At 40.2% G+C, this 20,208-nt stretch overlaps 1 protein-coding gene across 1 annotated transcript in view; it reads right to left on the bottom strand.

Moving 5' to 3' along the window:
* The window catches only part of MAP3K1 (mitogen-activated protein kinase kinase kinase 1), a 58,965-nt gene that overhangs the window by 37,303 nt on the left and 1,454 nt on the right, over nucleotides 1–20,208 (bottom strand). The gene's annotated exons all lie outside the window — the stretch shown is intronic.

Raw genomic sequence — 20,208 nt, 5'->3', positions numbered from 1 at the left:
TTGTAGCATCCATGTACAAGTGGAAGGGCTAAAATTACTCTCTGATGCATTGGATTCAGATTAAATCAGATTCAGAAAAGATGTTGTCCGCCTCTCCCCTCCCACTGAAGCCGATTGATCTCCACAAAATGTTGCTCTTGGGGGGGACAGGAATGCCATGGGGGGGGTCTACACTAGAAAGGGGATAATTAGGAGAAATCGCTGACGAGGTCTAGATCTAACCCAACGACATTGGTTAAAGCAAACCCCTACCATCTTTTCTGTATGTGCAAGACGTTGCACGTTCCATGCAACATCATAACCGCAATTGCAACGTTACCTTTTATAAAATTTCTTAGAAAGAAAGTACTGTCAGCCAATTGTTTGTAGCATAAAGCTTTTGCACTAATTGTAAGTTTTTGCACCATTAGAAGCTACACTAAGTACATTGTCTTTCCTGCTCCTGGATCACTGGACCCCAGCCAATGCCTTTCCTTTACTAGGGCAGAAGGCTTTACAGGCCTATATTTGGATGCCAGTTATTCTTTTGTTTTGAGTCTCTACTTTTTGAGAAAGGTCATGGAACAGATGGCTGCCACAATTTCAGATACCTCAGAAGTGATTGGTTTGCTGGACTCCTGCCAATGTAGCTTTTGCTTTTTTTGGCACAGCTTCTGGCTATGACCTTTGACTGATAAAGCGCAATATGTTCTATTGATCTGTTTTTAAAATAATTCTGGTTCTCTCAAAATTATTGTACATAAAAATATTCCTGAAGTGGCTGAAGAGTCACAAGCATTCACTAGTAAAATGAGGGCTATTTTGCTGCTGTTTTCACCTTGGTTGTAGAAATTATCAGATCTCCTCTACTGAAGTTTTGTGATGAATAAAAGAGCCTTACTAGATAGAAAGAGTTTCATGCAGTCACAACAGGAATAGTATATTTGGATATCAAATTAAACCTTGCAACACAGAACACATTGAACTCTTCTGCAATGTATTGTATCCTACACATTATGGCAAATTAATTGTGGATAAAATTAAATAATAAATGTATCCTGGGCAATTATTGTACACGTCTTCAGAATACATAGGAATTGTTATCAAATGCAGCAGATTCTGTTACATAGAGCATCTTCATTTGGCATATTTTGAGTGGGTCAACAAATACCTGGATTTGGATCCCAAACTCAGCTTTTCCATTCAGCCTGACTCAAGATTCACCTGCACATTAGAGCCCACATGCTTTTGTTCATGCAGATCCCCAAATCTCCAGAATAGCTCTCTTCAACGATCAAATGGAACTTTGCCTGCTGTTTTCAGTTCCTGGCTGGATCCAACCCCTTGTCTTAAAAAGCACTTCATGAAAACAAAAACAGATTTCTCAGGGCTTCCTGAAATTTACCAAAAAATTTTCCTTGAAAAATAGAAAAAGTTCTAAGAAAAAAAATCCCCCAATTTTTTCAGGTCTTCACATTTTATATGTGACCTAGTCTAGCAAAATTACATTTTGGTAGAGCCATTTTTAAAAAAAATATATTCTTAAGAATGAATAACTAGTTAAAATATATTCTTAAGAATGAATAACTAGTTAAAGCTGCTGTAGGTGTGGTTGTGTTTATGGAAACCACCATCCCATAATCCACAGATTTTATGGAAATTATATATAGTAAAGTTCAATTCTACCTCACATGTAGCCCAACATTTCGAAATGTTCAAACTCATCTGAATTGTTACAGCACCATTACTTGCACATACACTAACAGGACACACAGAAGTCTCATATTTGGATGCCATAACTGCATGTTAATTTTGTTTGCACGTGGCAGTTGTATAGTTGACAAACTATACAAGTTTCTACTATACACAAGACAGCTGTTGACCAAGGTATTTACCTGAAGACAGCCAAAATAAACAGTTCAACAGCCTATATCTAGTTTTTATCATGATACAAAATAATTTGATCTAAAAATTCTATTGCAGCAAAAGGTAGTGAAGTGCCAAGACAAGCAATGGATTACTGACAGTGAATGAGGGGGCATCTTTTCTGTTGCCCGCCAAATGTTTTTGGAAAATTGGCAGGGCTAGTGGGGGTTTTGCCCAGCGGGATTTCTGATTGGCTGTGCAGATTTTTAAATATATATATATATTTGGCAGCAGCTGCCACCACTAGAAATATGCAGCAAAGAAGTTCACCATCTTTCAGATCTGGATATAGTGAAGCAACAAAATACTAGTATTCATGGTTTTCTGGGTTCCAAATACTGGTACAATGTTCAGACCTGGTCTTCCCCCCACGCCCCAGTTTCTGATATTTGTCCACTCCATTATGGGGAAAATTTTCAAAGGGCTGGGAGAGTTTTTAAAGTTACCGGCACCAAAAGCTACTGCTGCCTGCCTTTTAAATAACCACCAGAGTCAATTGGAGGAAGGGGTCAAATTCTATGGGCCCATGAAGATGGTGCCCCAGCCATCCTCCTTTTTTCCTAAGGAGGGGAAAACAAAAATATAAACTCCAAGAATCTCCCCCCCCCCTTAGGAATGTTACTACAAGCAGTTTCTAAACCCAACTAATGTAAAACTTGAGCACCTGAACTTATGTATATCCCAAGAATCTGGAACTATTAACTTTCAGATAATTAAATTATTTTTTAAAAACTAAGTTTGGCAAAGAAAATTTTAAATTGAATGTATGCTGGTGCTGTAGTAAATTATGGCATTTTAGTCTATTAGTACTGATTTTATACCAGCCACTCTAAGCTAGGCCTTGGGCTGGGCCCTGGGGCTGAAAGGATTTGGGGGGGGGGGGGGGGAGAGAAATCTCAAGAATAGTGACTTATGTAAAAGGGGAGAATCAACAAAAAAAACCCTGCAAAGCAGACACAAATCAACTTTTGCGAAAAAGAATTTTTTGCAAACAACAAGAATATCTGGACCCAACAGAACTTAACTAAAGTGGCCTGGCAAGCTGATACCGAGACCAGGGAGATACATAAACACACGGGGGAAGGGGGAGAGAGAAAAAACAGCCCTCGGTGTCTGTGAACACCAGCTCCTGATACTTCTAGTTAATGACAAATATTTCTGGAATTGGGGGAGGATGGTTCGGTATCACAGAAAATCTCAGCTTTGTTTGGAAGACCTGATTATATCCCCAAAGTTATTTTTCAGACATATATTCAGCTCAGTTACACCTGAGCTCACATTCCTAGTTACCACAGCAGCATGATCTTCACTACACGGTTGAATGTAAGCTGTTGTCTATAAAATAAATACTTTAGAATAATATATGCATTTTAAGAGCCATCATGTTAAATACAGCTACAACATGAAATGCTGATGAGTTACTACTATTACAGTTATACTCAAACTAACCCCCAACATTTGTGGTTTGCTCCGCCTCCCACAGCAGTCATTTTGTCATTGGCTCCTCCTCCTACAGCAGCCATTTTGTGATTGTGCCCACCAAACTTGTCAGAATTCCAAAAGTACCCATAGGCTCAAAAATATTGGGGACCCGTGATTTACAATACAGAAGGCCCAGGTTAATATCCCTACTCTGTCATGAATCTTGCTGAGTGACCTGGGGCAATCCATATTCTCTTCGTCTAAGTTACTTTATGGGGTTGTTGTGAGGATAAAATGAGGAAAGAATCAATATGTACTCTTAACCCATTGGATAGGAGAAAACATGTATTAGAAAGATAACACTGGGTATTATAAACTTCCCAAGACCATCATTATTCCCTAGTGCTATGGCTAAGAAGAACTAGGAGCCACCTGTCAGAGTGAAGGAAAGTTCAGGAACAGTTATATCTGGTGCTACCTGGATTTGACTGGTAGGTAGTATTTGTCTGAGGCAAGACATTATTTCTCTCCCACCCACAGCAAAAGAGAACAGTAGAACTGTTTTTGTGCAGTTCCCCCTCCTAGCTGACTGGTGTCAAGAAATTTTATCCAAAAGGTTTCCTCAACTTTTGCATCGGCTTTGAGAGGTCACAAAGGCTGCTTGGGAAAAGAGAAGGTGGACTTTGTACAATATAACTCATAAGCTGTAAAAGATTGAAATGGGTCCCATATTGTAATTTGGGATTAAAAGTGGGATCTGGATCAGAAAAGGATGGATCTGCATTTTGAAATTTCACAACCTGTTATTTATGGGTACTGTTTGCATATAAAGCAAAGTAAGTACTGCTTCAGGATAAATTATGTAATATATGCATAAATACCTTAAGTTCTTGGACTGAATTTCAAACAAATCTAAAAGCAATTAAGATGCAAACACAGCGTGCAACCTACATAATGCATGGCAGAACTGCCAAGTGAGATTACAATCAAAGAGTGAATTAGGCAGTCATCTGGAAATCTCACTACATCGACTCAACATGTATTTAAGTAGCAAGTTTCAAGCATACTTTCACCATTTTAGTTACCTGCATTAATGCCACGATAAAGTTCTCCTAATTTATGAAATGACTGTCTTTAAATACATGTGTCCTGTCCCATAAATGGCAGGAGGAAGGGCAGCTAACAGGGTGATGTAGTATAACAAGACGAAAGAGTAGAAATGAAATTTCCCCATCTTTGTTCAGGTTTCATTATTCTATATTGTAATTTCTACAAAATCTATACAATAGTAACATTTAGCAATCTAAAAAAAATCAAACATGCTATCCTACATCACTATATGTAATATGAATATGACTGTAAAGAAATGGGAGTAAATCCCTTGCAGTATCTCCGGAAATGGGACTTCCTCAATCGCTCCAATGGAGAGCAGGTGTTGGATTGCTGATAATGTATTTTGAGCCTTTTCTGGACGCTTGCTCAGTGGGGAGATGAAAACTCTGTGTGGAGAAAACCTGGAAAAAAGAGTTTGTAGTACTGGGAAGCAACCTCAAGGTCCACTGTCTGCTTTATTTTGAGACTATGTTTCCTTCAACAGCAGAAGCCCCCTCCCCCCCAACACACACAAACACACAGACACAGGGATGCTTAGATAGTCAGGCTTTTGTCTGTCTGTTGTCTTGGTCAGGTTTGTCATTTCTGGCATGAAAGGGCTTGAAAGAAGTTCACTTCTCAAAGGAATTAGGCTGGATCCAGCTAGACTTTCTCCCATCCCTGGGAGTTCTACGGAGACATCTGTGGGTCCTAAAGGTAGACAAACTAGGTCCCCTTCTCTTGGATTTAATGAATTCAGGCAGCGCTATCTTTTTGTCTCTAGTGTCTACAAGGGCCTGGTCTAACTGCTCCCCAAAGAGCCTGTCACCCTGGAATGAGGAGCCTGCCACAATAGGCTCAGAATGTAAATCTGCCTGCCAAGCCCTGAGCCAAAGTTTGCGCCTGGCTGCTTTGGAGCAGGCCATATACCTGGAATAAAATATCAGTGGTGTCCGCTACCAAGGAGGAGACCTTAACTATCCTGCAGGCGCCTTCCATCAATCTCTTTTCTGACTCTGGAATTAGCTGTACCATTTTGCATGTCCAAACAATGGTGGCTCTAGCTACTACAGATGCTATTGCCGTGGCCCTCATTGCCATGGAGGTGGCCTCATGAGCTGTCATTAAGAAGAATTCAGAATGTTTGTCAAGAGGGTCCTTAAGGGATCCCGCTCTGTCCCGAGAGAGCAGGTCATTGGACTGAATAACTGCCACAGCACCATCAACCAAGCGGAATCTGCAGCATTTTGTTTGCAAACTCTGGTAGGGCATACAATTTCTTTGTGAAGGCTGGTAGTTGTTTGCTTGAAGTAGGTTTCACACACTCCTTTCTTATCTGCCTTTCAAAAAATTCAGACAGGGGGAAGGTTTTTGGGCTCTGCTTCAGAGTGAAGGAAGAATTCTTCATTGCCTTTAGATCTGCCCTTGATGGTCATTTTTGGTTCAGTAGGGTTCAATGCAGTGGCAGAGTCTTGCATATCTAAGACAGCTATAACTCTGGAGTCTTCAAGTCTTAAAAAACCCAGCAGCCAGCTCTGGGAGTTCTAAGGTCATTTCCTCATCTTATAAAACAGTGGTTCTCAACCTTCCTAATGCCACAACCCTTTAATACAGTTCCTCATGCTGTGATGACCCCCAACCCTAACATTTATCAATTTTACAGATGGAGAACACTGATGCAGAGAGTCTTAGGCGACCCCTGTGAAAGGGTCGTTTGACCCCCAAAGGGGTCCCAGATTGAGAACCACTGTTCTAAAAGGAATTCTCCCTCCTCCCTTTCCTCTTCCTCAATATGGGAGGATTGGGTCTTTTCTGTGAAATTATCCCCACTTTTTGAACATCCACCCCAATTTTCTGAGCAGCTTTGGGTGGCCAAGGGGTCAGGTTAGCATCCTGTGAGGTAGCTTCAGGGAAAGGGTGGGTTGGGTAGGGGGAATTTAGTCTAGAGCCCCACCCACTGCTGTGGTGATAAACCTCTACTTCCTCCCTCATGGTCTCTTCATTAAGGCCATGATTTCTCTGGCTGAGAATGAAAGGTGCACGATGTGCCTTCCCCTAATGCAAAGACTGAAGAACAGGAAGGGAAAAGAAAGAGCAAGAAGGAAAATGGAACAGTGGGGAATATAAGAAAAAAAAGATAAAAAGTAAACTAGAGGTTTTCCGGTGAAAATGAAGCAAAAGGCAGTAGGAGCCTATGTCTAACATGCTCTCCTTGTCTGAGGCAGGAAAGAAAGTGGAAGTTGGGCAATCCCCACAGCAAGGAGACAGGAAGCGAAGAAATTTGACACCCCCACCCCAAAAAAGGGGTGGGAATCACACAAACAAGATGTCCTCCTATCACATCAGAGAATGGAATTATGCAAGACAGCTTTTTTTTAAAACAGAGGCAGTAGGGTATCACTATACAAAAGTCTCCACCAAGCTATTTAGATAAACTATTGGAGAACATGGTCTATACAGTTGTGTACAGTTTGTTGTGGATTAGATCCTTACAGGTAATTTTGCATCATTTAATGTGCAATGTTAACATTTATGCTTAACTTCAGCTCTGTTTTTTAGATTTCTGGTTGATTCTACAACCCAAATCCTATTGCACTGTTTACTGAATGTCCTATGCATTAACCCACTCTGTGCAATCAGTCTTGAGTCCCAGTGAGAAAGACAACTATAAATAATGTAAACAAATAAATAAAACACAGTGACAAGTGCTCTCAGATCTATCCCCCCCTCCCCCCCGCTGATATTTTAGGGTTCCAACATCACATACGAATGGTTTATCCCCCTGTAGAAATGGATAAGGGGGTTCATTAAACACACTTGCTTAGCACAAATTAAAGCAAATGAATTTATATAGAGGGTTTACTCCTCTACCAAAGGCTAGGGGCTTTCTAGCTTCATGGAAAAATAGTCCTTGTACAATTTTGGTCACACGTGTACTAGAGTAAAATAAAGTTTCAGAGGAAAAGAGGGTAAATATTTTAAACAGACAGGCTGCTCAGTTCACAGTTTGACAGAAGTAATTAATGAACATATAAAGGGGGGGGTAGGTTTCCCTGGGGCGGAGCAGACTTTAGTTGGCTCCCTCCAAGGATCGAGGGCTGGAAGCATGGCATCCCAGCTCTCAGATTCATGCCCCCTTTTGGTAGCATAAGTTCTGTTTGCCCCATGGGGCTTCCTGGCAGCAGGGAGGTTTTTTTCCATTATAAGCCTGGGAAATCTACCTGGGAGCGGTGGGCCAGCACGTTGGATGGGGCTGACATATTCTTGTGAGATGCCTTGCACTACTCAGAATACAAACATACAAACAGAATACAACCAAAGGATGTCATCATGTGTAGTTTAGACCTAAGGGTCAATATAGTAATATAGATAACAGGACTTTTAAAAATGGGTCATACTGAAAATGAGTGAAATTTTAGATAAGGCAACGCACTGGGAGTCAAATACATAAATTAGTATGTTGTGGGCAGGGGCCCCAATGAACATATAACAGAAGAGAATTTAGTGAATTGTTCTACAGAGCCAGTATGGTGCAGTAGTTAAGAGCAGGTGAACTCTATTCTGGAGAACCGGGTTTGATTTTCCACTCCTCCACTTGAACGACAGAGGCTTGTCTGGTGAATCAGATTTGTTTCCCTACTCCTACATTTCAGCTCGGTGACCCTGTGCTGGTCATAATTCTTCAAAACTCTCAGCCTCACCTACCTCACAAGATGTCTGTTGTAGGGAGAGGAAGGAGAAAGGAGTTTGTAAGCCCCCCTCAGCCTCCTTATAGGTGTATAAATCCAAACTCTTCTTCTTCTGCAAAACTAGGCACTAAAACAGTATTTCAAGATTCAACTTCACAAAGCTTAAGCATCTTAATAGAACATAATTAACCAACAGCTAGATGATGTGACCCCAAATTTAACACATAAAACAGTCACTCTTCTAACTGCCGGAAGCTAGTTGAATTTACATTTCTGTTGCTTAATTTACACTGCACAGTATGTTGCAGTTGTGAAAACTGTAAGTAAAAAATAATAAGCAATATCTAACAGTTGGTTCAGCAATATTTTTGCTAAAATTGCTGAAAAAGAGTTTCTTGCCCAAGCCACTCATTGCCATTTTTATTATCATCAGTGAATATAAGACTGAAAGATGAGCCCTGCTGAAATATATGCAACATTTACTGTCACGTCAAACCTATACTGGTCTAACAACATAAATTGTATCATTTATAACTTACTTAGCATATAAAATTACAATATTTGAAATATTCATGGAATCTAAAAGTTAATGATACCTTAGTTGTGTAAAAGCAAAATTGTAAATATACCCACTACTTGAGAGAATATTGCAAGATGATGCAGCTTGTGCTATCTCGTATACCTTCATTTTATGCTATCTGGTCAAAGAGAATTTAGTTCTCAATAAAACTTCGAGTTATCCTTTGCAGTTTGGGTTCAGTTTATTCCACCTCCCATCCCCATCTTTTTTCTCTGTCCTGCAAGGTAGGGCAAAAAGCTACTTTTTACCCAGTCTGTGGGTAAATGTGACACAGTGGTTGGAAGGAGAGGTGAAAAGGCCAACAGAAACAATATTTCATAGGAGTTTTTTTTCAGTACTTTGCAAAATTTCCAATTTTCCCACTGGAAAAAAGCCTTAGAATAACAAGGGGAAGGTTTTTTTCCCCCAGGCCTTCTCATCACTAGGGATGAATTATGTAAATCATCCTAAACTCCTTGAAAGCAACATAGAGTACAAATCCACACATTAATAAACATACTCCCAATAGTGAGAGTTTCTGATGCAGAAATACATAGAGCTATTTTAAGGATTTGTGAAATATGTGCCCAGATTATTTCAAATGCATGGAATTTCTGGCAAGAATCCGGGGGAAATTCATTAGTTACAAAAACATACCCCAATCCTTTCATTGCCTGTATATTCCTTTAAGCTGTTGTACGAAGAATTAGGGTGAAGGGTGTGAATGCTTTTAACTATAGTCTATCCTTGCCCATAAAACATTTGCTATCACATTACTTACTCCAAACATATTCTGCTCTTCTACTGGAGGTGGAGGACATCTTGATGGGTGTTTCCCAATCCGTTCTCAGGGAGGCAGGAACTTGAAACTTGTCACTTACTGGGAACTGCTTGGGCACCCATCTTTAATGGGACTCCAATTTAATTCCTGCCTCATCAGGGAGAGCAGCTCCTTACTCAGGCTCTGCAAGTACTCTTTTGTTTTTTTCTCCTTTTTAACTGCTAATTCCTCCTATTTGCTACCATGGTCCTCCATTCCAACCCACCTCCTCGCCCCCGTGCCTTTCTTACCTCCGAGGGGACAAGCCTAGACGGCAGGAAAATCTCCCGCCACGAGGCTGAGTTCAATGGCCGCCAACTCCTTTTCCCCCAACAAAGAAGCCTTTGTATGCTCGTTAGCAGAGCGCATGAGGGCGGCGTCCAAGTAACCAATGGACCGTTTTTCCAATGGGGACAGACAGCACCTCACATTGTTTTCCTCTCCATGTTACATTCACAACTTTGTGAGATGGTTAGGCTGACTGTATTACTGGCCCAAGGTCACCCACCAAGCTTCCTTGACAGAGCAGCGGATTCACACCTCAGTCTCCTAGATCGTACACCTATACTCTAATCCAGAGGTCTGCAACCCACGGCTCCGGAGCTGCATGCGGCTTTTTCAGCCTTATACTGCGGCTCCGCATGGCCTGGAGGTCGGAGAGTAGCGTGGGCGTGTCCCTCCAGAGCAGCACTAGAAGGAAAGGTGAGTGGAGGGGCCGAACTGGAGGTGGCTCCATGCAGAGCCGCCTCTTTGGCTCGGGTGATCTTTGGGGCCATGGAAAACAGGTCCAAATGGCTCTTTGGTTGGTAAAGGTTGCCGACCCCTGCTCTAATCACTACACCACACACTAACAGGAAACATTCAATCATAGCTGTTCATATACCGTAATTGTTTCTTATCCAAAAGAAGACTGCTTTTTCCAGCCACTCTAGAAGACTCAACCATTTGAAGTATGGGGCAGGCAGAAACAGAGTCATTAATGGCTCAAAACCTATACCGAAAAATAAGCAGGCTTACTATGAGTGAGTAGCTGCTCTCTTCCAGCAGTCTTCAAGTTTACAAAGGAATAGCGCTGCACAAGGTAAAGCTACTGGGGATGGGGGAAATGAGGTGTAAAAGAAAACATAAAATCTTTTTTTTTCTTTCAAACATAATTGACTCATGATTTCTCCAGGTAATTTCTATGCTTGAAGTCTCTTTCCGACTTTCTACTACTAAGCATCCACAGAAATGAAGAGATTTCCCTCTCAAAAAAGAAAGAATTTAGAATACGTGTAGATGTTTTTAGAGGGGGAATGTTAACACAATCCTCTATGAATATGGGGGGGGGGGGGGGAATATACCCAGCACTGAATTCTTATATAAGATGAGATATGATTACGCTGAACTACTTACTAGGTTAGCTTGATTCTCACCAAGCTATTATGAGTGGCTTTTGCTTTTCATAATTCATGCATACATCCGTTATAACTACACATAATATTTCTGTTAAGAAGGGAGATACTGTTCAAGAAGAAGAGAAGAGAAAGGCAAGATGGATAAGCTTCTTGAAGGAACTACTCTGCCTATCCACAAAAGAGGTAAGGGCGAGTCAGGACTGTGATGAATTTAGAGGGCAAGGAGATTAAAAAAAAAGACCACAGGCAAATGGCAGCAGAAAGAGACTGGTCTTTTGAGATATCACTCTTAAAGGAGGAATACATTTTCTGTCATGTCACTCACTGTTTTCTTTTCTCTTCATGTTTCTCCTATCAAAGGTGAAACTATTCAATGAAAAAATCCTATTTATCAACTTATATACAATACTGGGTCACACCACATCACAAAGCATCATATTTTAAACAGTATTTTATGATCATATGGGAATCTTCTATCGAAACAGCATTTTCTACCCCTTTTAACTCTATTTTTGCAGCAGCAAATCTGATCTCTAAAGATTCCTGAAACATTACCACCACCATTAACCTTAGATTTCCCAACTTCTATGAAGTGAGACTCTCTCTTCTACTGTAAACTAAATAGTTTAAAAGCATCTCACTTCAATACAGGGTTCATAGCAGCTACAGGCAGTAGGAAGGCTAGGTTTCTAGTAGAATTTTAGTAATAATAAAACAAAACAAAAGGATAATTTTATATTGTGATGTGCTTGTGCATTACAGTCTTAATTTTGAACTCTAAGACTCTTTCAAAAATGTAGAGTGTGTTATGTCAAAATCAGCAGAACTGAGCACTGATGCCCAGAGGTTTACAGGAAATGTCTTTCATGATTTTCTTGCGTGCAAGTAGATCCTGCAATGGGTTCTGTAATGTGGATTCAGTTATCAGATATCAGTTCACCCAACAAATGTCATTTTGATATTTTCATTTATATATGATGTTTGGAACTGTCTGAAAAATGCAAATATTCTTTCACTTTTGTCCCCCTCGACTGCAAGGTGTTATAATGTTCAGTATGGACCTTCTTAATAGTTCAGGATGTGTTTAGCAACTTCAAAACAAGTATCAATATTTTAATCCATTATTTTAAAGACTTTTTTTAAAAAAAGAACTATCTTAAGGATATTCTATCTTCAGACCTGAGAAGACAAGACTCACTGGATAAGACAGTAAGTGCTGAGAAAAATTCAAGACAGTAAGAAAATCAGAAGACCCAATAAGAGATGGATTGACTCAATAAAGGAAGCCACCACCTTCAGTTTGAAAGACTTAAGCAAGGCTGTTAATAAGAAGACATTTTGGAGGTCATTAATTCATAGGGTTGCTATATGTCAGAAGCAACCTGATAGAACATAACACACACACCTCCAAACCTACCACATCACTAACAATTACTGAATATATACTGTAAAAAGGCAATTGAATATATAACACATACTAAGATTATATGTGACTCAAGTCAAATTCCATACATAATGTAAATCATACAATTTTGCACATATCACATCAGAAATAGTAAATTTGCCAAATTTCTCAATTTTCATGCTTATTTTAGATGCGAAATTTAAACATTTTGTTTTCAAAGGTGTATCCTTGAACAAAAACATTATAAAAATAAGCAAGAACAGCTGAAACTTACCATAAATAATACTGTATGTAAAGTAAGGCAGTGTAAAAGTCTAGATACGACTGCCTAAAAACCACATAGATGCAGACACTTAATATCCTTCAAAAAGTAATGAAATATTTGTGTACCTTCCTTGACACTATGTAGTGTCAACCATCTATTTTCTGCATCTGATGCAGCTTCATCCAGAATGTATCAGTTGTCCAGTGGGAAGAACTAGCTCGTCTACATGGCAATTTATATTTTCCACAGTAATGTTGCACACTCAATCTATATTGCACAATCTATAGTTTTGTGCTTGAGTTCTACCATACACTATAATCCAAAAAATTAAACAGCTTGGGTCAAATTCCTCCTTTCAATTTGGAGACAATCCTTGCTCCCAACAGTGTTTCTCCATAAAGCAGAACACACTTAACCTGTCTAGTTTGCCAGATTATAAGAGGTCAAAGGAGAGCACATTACAGAGTTCAGGTAGATGGAAAGCATAAAATAAATCACGCATATTTACTTAGGTGATAATCTTGGTATGACACATGGCAATATCTCCTATTACTCAAGTATCCTGCCACAACTACGAGCCATGGTGCAACTTAGGAAATCATGCTTGTCTAAGCATTATATAAAAACTCTAGTCAATATACCCATAGTTCAGATCATATGGTACCAGTTCCTTCCTGACCAAACAGAGAGACTCTGAAGATGGCAACTCACAGAAACGGCACATAAAAAACACTGTACAACATATTACTAATACTGCTTTTTTCAGAAAGCTTGCAAAGACACTATTCCAGGACATGAACACTGACATGGACTTTCCCCTCCTTCGACAGGGAATCCAAGAAAAAGCAAGCTCTCTCAATGGGATCCCTCTGGCTCAAACACTGACACAGCAATGACTCAAGTATTGAGCTACCTCATTGCCCTACACAGGGTTTCACTCCCCCAAGAAGAAGCAGGGTTCAGCTTTGGGCTCAGGTCTCCTGTTGGAGAAGCAGGTTGTGGCCATGGCTACGAGAGCCTTTCAGCAGCTGCAGCCATTACTGAGTAAAATATCTTGCCACTGTGTTGTGGGCACTGGTTACATCTAGATTAGACCACTGCATTGTATTATGCCCTAAAGGAGTGTCCAGAAGCTATAAATGGCACAGAATGCTGCAGCAGACTGGAGTAAGTAAAATAGATCATATGATTCTAGTCTTGCTCCAACTCCACTGGCTTTCAATAGGCCAATCAGAAAGTGTGGTATTGACATGTAAAGCCTGGTACAGTTTGGGACCAGAGCACCTTAAGGACTTTGTACTTCCACATGTACCTACCCAACCATCATAGTCATCTTTGGAGGCCCAACTGGGGGTGGGGGGTGGGGTGCTGTTTAGATGGCTAGCCCCCAAGAAAGGATGTCTTGGTCATGGCACCAAAACTATTCCCCTCTATCATTATGTTCTGCCAATGGGTGAAGATATTTTTGGTTCATCTGGAGTTCCCTTACTAATCCTGCTTGCTGTGTTTTTGAATGCCTTTTTAATTGTTCACCACCTTGAGGGCTGTAAGAACAGTTAAGTGGGCAGGGATCAGACCAGATACTGAGACTTGGGTTCATATCCTCACTTTGCCATGAAAGCTTGCTGGTCAATCACACACTCAACCTGACCTACCTCGCAGGGTTTTCAGAAAGATAAAATCAGGAAAGGTTGTAATCTGCTTTGTGTCCCCATTGGGCAGAAAGGTGAGGAATAAATATGTAATTGGGTGGAAAGGCAGGATAAAACTCTTAAATGTTAAAAATGTCAACATGATGTCATGCTGCCATCTCCCCATATACAAGACAGGGCAAAGAGAATAGCGCATAGCACATTTCTGGGTGGACACCAGGCACTCTAACCACTGCTACTGAGAGGTAAACACTTATGACTCCTTTTGCCTTACAACGTGAAAGTCATAAGGAACAGTCAAAACAGAAACAGCTTCTAACACAACTGCCTACAAGGGATGTGCAATGGTGTCTAATGGCCACTCTATCCTAATAGGTGAATCCCACTATATGAGAACCCCCAAGGATAGGAAAGACGTCTAGGAGCTGAAAGAGCACAATTGACGTGCTACTCTCTTGAATCCATGGTTCAAACTATGGCAGATTTTGTACGGGCCGTGGGAGCGGTGGGGCACCAGTGTACATGATATTGGCGATGGCCTGGGGCTGTTCACACGTGTGTGCAGGCGGCCCTGGAGCTGCTGTGGCCCACGGCAGCGCCTCTGCACAAGGCGCGCTGCTTTTTTAAAAAGCTTATCTCCTCGTCCCTGCATAGCTCCGTCAGAATGAGGGGACACGCCCCCATGGCCCTGGCAACGGCCCAGGGGTTGGAGGGCAGGGGACGTGCCCCCTCGTCCTGACGGAGCTACACAAGGATGAGGAGGTAAGGGTTTTTTTAAAGCAGTGCGCTGGAAAACAGCTGTTTGCTTGGCACTGGGTGGACGCCGTCGCTTTCCAAATGACTCACTAGTTTAGCGAGTCCACTAAACACGGTTTGGAGGGGGAAAGAGTGGCACTGCCTCGATTTGGAGGCAGCAGCCATGTGAAGTTCTCCCTCCAAACAGTGTTTTTACCAGGTCGACCTGACTTGCTGAGTACCACTCTCACAGAATGTTATTTATTACTGTCCAAGGATCTTTTTTTTTCCAGCCAGCTTTCCAGTAGGATAGAGGACAGGATGGATCCCATGTTCAATACAGGGCCAACTACCTCCTAAGCCTATAATATGCCCAACAGCCACAAGAACTAATGTGTGTCTATTGTGTGGCTGCCAACTCTCTTCTTCTCAGCTTATGCACTATTCCAACCTGCTTAAGGGACAAGTTTCTGACCAGCACAGTGGTGCTTGTCAAGGGCATGAAAGCTTTGCAATCTGCCAATGAAGGGGAAAGCTTTGCGATCTGCCAATGCAGTTTTTAAAGGAACTGGATTTTTGCTAGACCTAGACAGCCGGCTAATCCATTTATTTGACTTGCCTTCAGAACTTTATTCCTTGGTGCTGTTTACTAAATGTTTGGTTTGTTTCTCAGCTTTCTCTGGGTTTGACAGACAGAGACTGCCCATTCATTTTTAACTTCTAGTTTTTCTGCTGTAATACTAGACCTTGGGGGCACCCAATGAGGTTGATAGGAATAACAGATTCAAGGTCAGCAAAAGGAGATAGTTCTTGTCCCAGAGATGGCGACACAAATTGATGGCTTTAAAAGGGGATTAGACAGACTTATCAAGGATAGATCTATCAGTGGCTACTAGCCATGGTGATTAAAAGGAAACTTCACATTCAGAGGCAGCAAACCTCTGAACCCCGGTGCCAGAAGGCAACATCAAAAAAGAACTTTGGCATCAACGACGTGTAGTAATACAGGGGAACTGGTTTGTGGCTGTTTAACAGGATGCTGGTCTCAATAAACCACTGATCTGGTACAGCAGAGTTCTTCTTATGTTCTCAGCAATTTTCACCATGTGAACCATGAGAGGGGACTGAGAGGGTCTCCCTAATCACTGCTAATTTTTGATAAGCAACACAGGTTACCTTATGGGAACTGGAGATAGAGAGCAAAGGTTGACTGAATCAGTGGCAACAATAATTAACCACAGGAATTCAGAGAAGGGATAACCAAATGAGAAGGTGGTGAAGCAAAATGATTGGAGTCTGATACAGTCAATCAGCACAAGCAGCCCATCCTCAGCAACTAGGCCTGATGTTACAAAATCTCAGCTGTTGCCTGGAACTCCTTCCAGGGCTACGTGGTAGCCAGTGACATGAAGGTCTTGAACCAGGGCCTTAGCCTTGAAAAGCCTGTGCTATTCCACACTATTCTGCCTTTCCCTGGAGTCTTCAAAGCCCTGATTAAAACACACACACACACACACACACACACACACACACACACACACACACACACACACACACACACACACACGCATATACTCAGATACACACAGAGAGTTCTGATCACAAAGTCTATGAAAGTTTTGAAATTCCCCTTGATGTGCCTTTTCCCTGTTTGCCTAGTTGTAGATCTAGTAAGGCTCTGGTATGTTTTCAGATCCTGCCTAATCTTTCTGTTCTAATCAACTTGTTATGGATCCAAAGGCTTCCCTCTCATCTTTAGAACCCACTTCCATTTTTTGCACACAAGGAATACCTTCTGTGAAGTTATGCATCACCGCCCTAGAGTCCAACACAGGCAACGGTTCCTCCGCTTTGGGTCTACCAATCGATAGAAACATTTGCAGATGAGAATTCATACCCTATTTTGTTAAGCTTCCAAGAAAGTGGTAGTTTCAGTATTCCAACTAAGGGTATCATGGTCCCCCAAACAGAGGAGAGTGTTGTGTTCCCTATGGCACCTTCCATGTTGTGATTCGTGGGTGGCAACGGGATGATTCCAGGGCAGCATGCCCAAACTGCCATGTATTGGTTGACAAAGGATCCCATTTCTGAGACAGGATGCAACTGGGATGTTGTTCCTGGACTGGATGGTATTGTTATGGTCTCTAGTTACAATTACTATGCTCTTACCTCCTTAAAGTTGTTTGTTTGGGTTTTTTTTTTTTTACTATTTCTTTCTCAGCTGAAAGAGAACAGAACATCAGCTAGCTATATCAGTGCCATACCTGCATTGTGCCAGCATTTGATGCACAGGGCTGACATGCTTATCTTTTCCCCATGGAGAGAATTTTTTTAAAAAAACTCCTCCACTTCTATAACATGGTGGGATGTGCAACAGGATATAATCCCTATAACCACACTTGACAACATATTCAGTTTTATGAGATATGCTACTAGTATATATGAAATTATAAAAATCACCAATAGCAAACTGAAAGGTATACTCTCCTTGAATTCTCTTCAGTCTAACTTTCCAGACAGCATGAATGACTAGACAGACTCAGGCTTAAATTATTCAGTATTGTTCATAGTTTTAAAACTATGGATTCAATACAGAGCAACCACTGAAAATGATTATTTGTGTTTAAGATGTTACTGAAAATAGCAAAATGGACCTAATTTGATTCAGACCTTATTCAGGATAAGAAAAATCAATCTCCCTTAATCATCCTCAAGATGTCACCTTTGAGATACTAAAATGTTCAGCTAAGTAACTTTTATACATACTAATCTAATAAAGGAATCTATATGACAACATGTAGCAATTCACATGAACATGTGCAAGAATATCTACCCCTGAGATGCTTACTGAACTGGATGGATGTCTTTTAATCCTCAACCAGCTGTTCAACTGAAGCTGAATTGTTGGTGAAAAGAAAATGTATGCTTTAAGAACTGCAGCACTTCTTACTTTGCTTTTCTTAAAAGAAAGGCAGTGCCACGATTTCTGTTAGTTCAGAGAACACCAGCTAATTAATCACCTAGTTAACCTCACACCTCTTCTTACTGAAAATGAACACTGAAACATTTTTGTAATTGTGAAAAATCAAATATTTTTATGCTGAAAATCTTTGAAGATTTATTTTTAAAAAACTGCAGATAATAAAATATATTTATACAACACACAGAAGAACATTTGATTGAAAAACTACCTACATTTTAAGCATCAATTCAAGATGTCCTGGTATAAAGGATCAATCAATTCTTTATCATACGGAAACAAACTAGATTTAAAAATTCCCAGTCTCAGCGTTTTATGGGATCTACAAAATGAATTTGCCAATTTTCATATTTAAGGTAAAATTAAAGGAGTTACACACAAAACATTGCCAAATGCTGACAAGACCATGTTGATTCTGTTCCTGTTTCATAGGAGCAGTCCATGTCTAAAATAATTTATAAACCAAGGTGCACCATTAAGTCATATGAAACAAAAATAGGTACATTGCCTTGATTTGTATACATTTTTATATTCATATTTATGCATAGCCGCCATGTTACATCTATCCTAAAATATTCACATACTAGAATTGTTACAATCAATTGTGTAACACTGAAGTCAACTCTAGGGAAAGACACACAGTAATGGAATATTATATGGACTTCACCGCAAATTATCTTTGCTTATTTCAAACAAACAGGCAGAGCTGCTGACCCAGGCTGATTAGTATTTTAAAATATCAGCAAAATAATGCACATGAAAATTCAGGTGCTTAATGAGAGCATAAAGAAACTGTGCTTTGGACTCAGTCACTCCCTTTGTGTATCAGTGGAACTATACTCCATTTACAGGATTGCAGGATGTACTGGCTCTACTGTTGGAAAGGCAAGGCATACTATAGTGTACAAACGTGCTTGCACAAGTGAAATATATGGTTTACTTTAGAGCAGAAATGTCTTTAAAATTGTATTACCTTAAGAATTCATTTTGCATTTTAGGAATGTACCTGAACTCTAAGAATGCTGTCTGTCATCTCACAAAGGCAACACCTAAATGATATTGAGCTGAACATAGATTCTAGGTCTGTGAAGGAGGTTAAATATGCTATATAATCTAGTTATCAATGGCTCTGTTCCTGCACCACTGAATCAGAATGCACTTGATATTTAATATTACCATAATTTGTGTCATTTGCTTTATGGCAGTCCTATGAAGAACTATGAAAAAGGATCAAATATTCTCAAAGCCATTCTTGTATTACACCTAATATAAACCTGAAGAACTTACATTAATAGCTTCTACAGAAATCTGCCACAAAGTGTGGTTCGGTTAAGAAGGGGTTACAGGAAAATCCTTCCATGTGTGTAACTAAAAAGAGTCACTATTTCAGCAAAAATGATATTGCCAGACGCAACAACTGCTGACCTATAAAAATATCAATAAATCCCAACAAAATAAGAATCTGAGAATCCTATTTGAAATACATGTTTCTGAAAATGCTTGATCCTGTTGTGGTTCTTTCACTGCAGAGGTCTACCTATAATGAATCTAATGATACTGAAAGATAGAGTACAATAATGTGAACTGTGTTCATTTCACTTCACTTGTAAAGAAAAACTTAACTCAACTCTGATCAACTTCAGACCTGGCTCTCATCAAGTGTGGCCAAGCCACCTATCAGAGTATTTTATTTTTAGCACAATTTACAGAATATCTGTCAGCATTCATCTGTTTTCTACAAGCTGGATAAAGTTACCAAGAAAACCTTTGTTCCCACTGATTAGTTGCTGGTTTCTTGAGCTAGTGAGTACTGATTAAAAAATTAGCCACTATGTATGGATTTATTAATTTATGACTGGAAATATAAGCAATATTTTGTCGTACAATAATTTGAAAAATAGCATCAGTACAGACACTAAGGCCATAAACCTAAGCCTGCTAAATAAAGTCCAATTGAAGTCAGTGGGAAAAAACATGTTCTGATGAAATGTTTTCATGGTCAAACTGCAAGCCTTTCTTTATGAGACCCTCTGTGTGCAGCTCTCTTATGAAGTTCTTCTCAAGAACGCCCTGATGGTGGTATCACCACTTCACATGTTAACTGAGACCAAATCAAATGAATGTATAAACACAAAACTGCAATAAATAAATAAATAACTTCCTTCATATAGGCAGCAAAGCCACTTCAATCACCTGATTGTTAAACATGTGCTTTTTATTTTAATAACCACACTTGAAACATGCGGTGTCCAAGAACACTGCAAATCGAAGGTCAGCATACCAACCG

The sequence above is a fragment of the Sphaerodactylus townsendi genome, linkage group LG07, assembly GCF_021028975.2.
Source record: "Sphaerodactylus townsendi isolate TG3544 linkage group LG07, MPM_Stown_v2.3, whole genome shotgun sequence".
Taxonomy (NCBI): Eukaryota; Metazoa; Chordata; class Lepidosauria; order Squamata; family Sphaerodactylidae; genus Sphaerodactylus; species Sphaerodactylus townsendi.
Note: the sequence above shows the minus strand (reverse complement) of the source record. Positions and strands in the feature narration are given on the sequence as shown.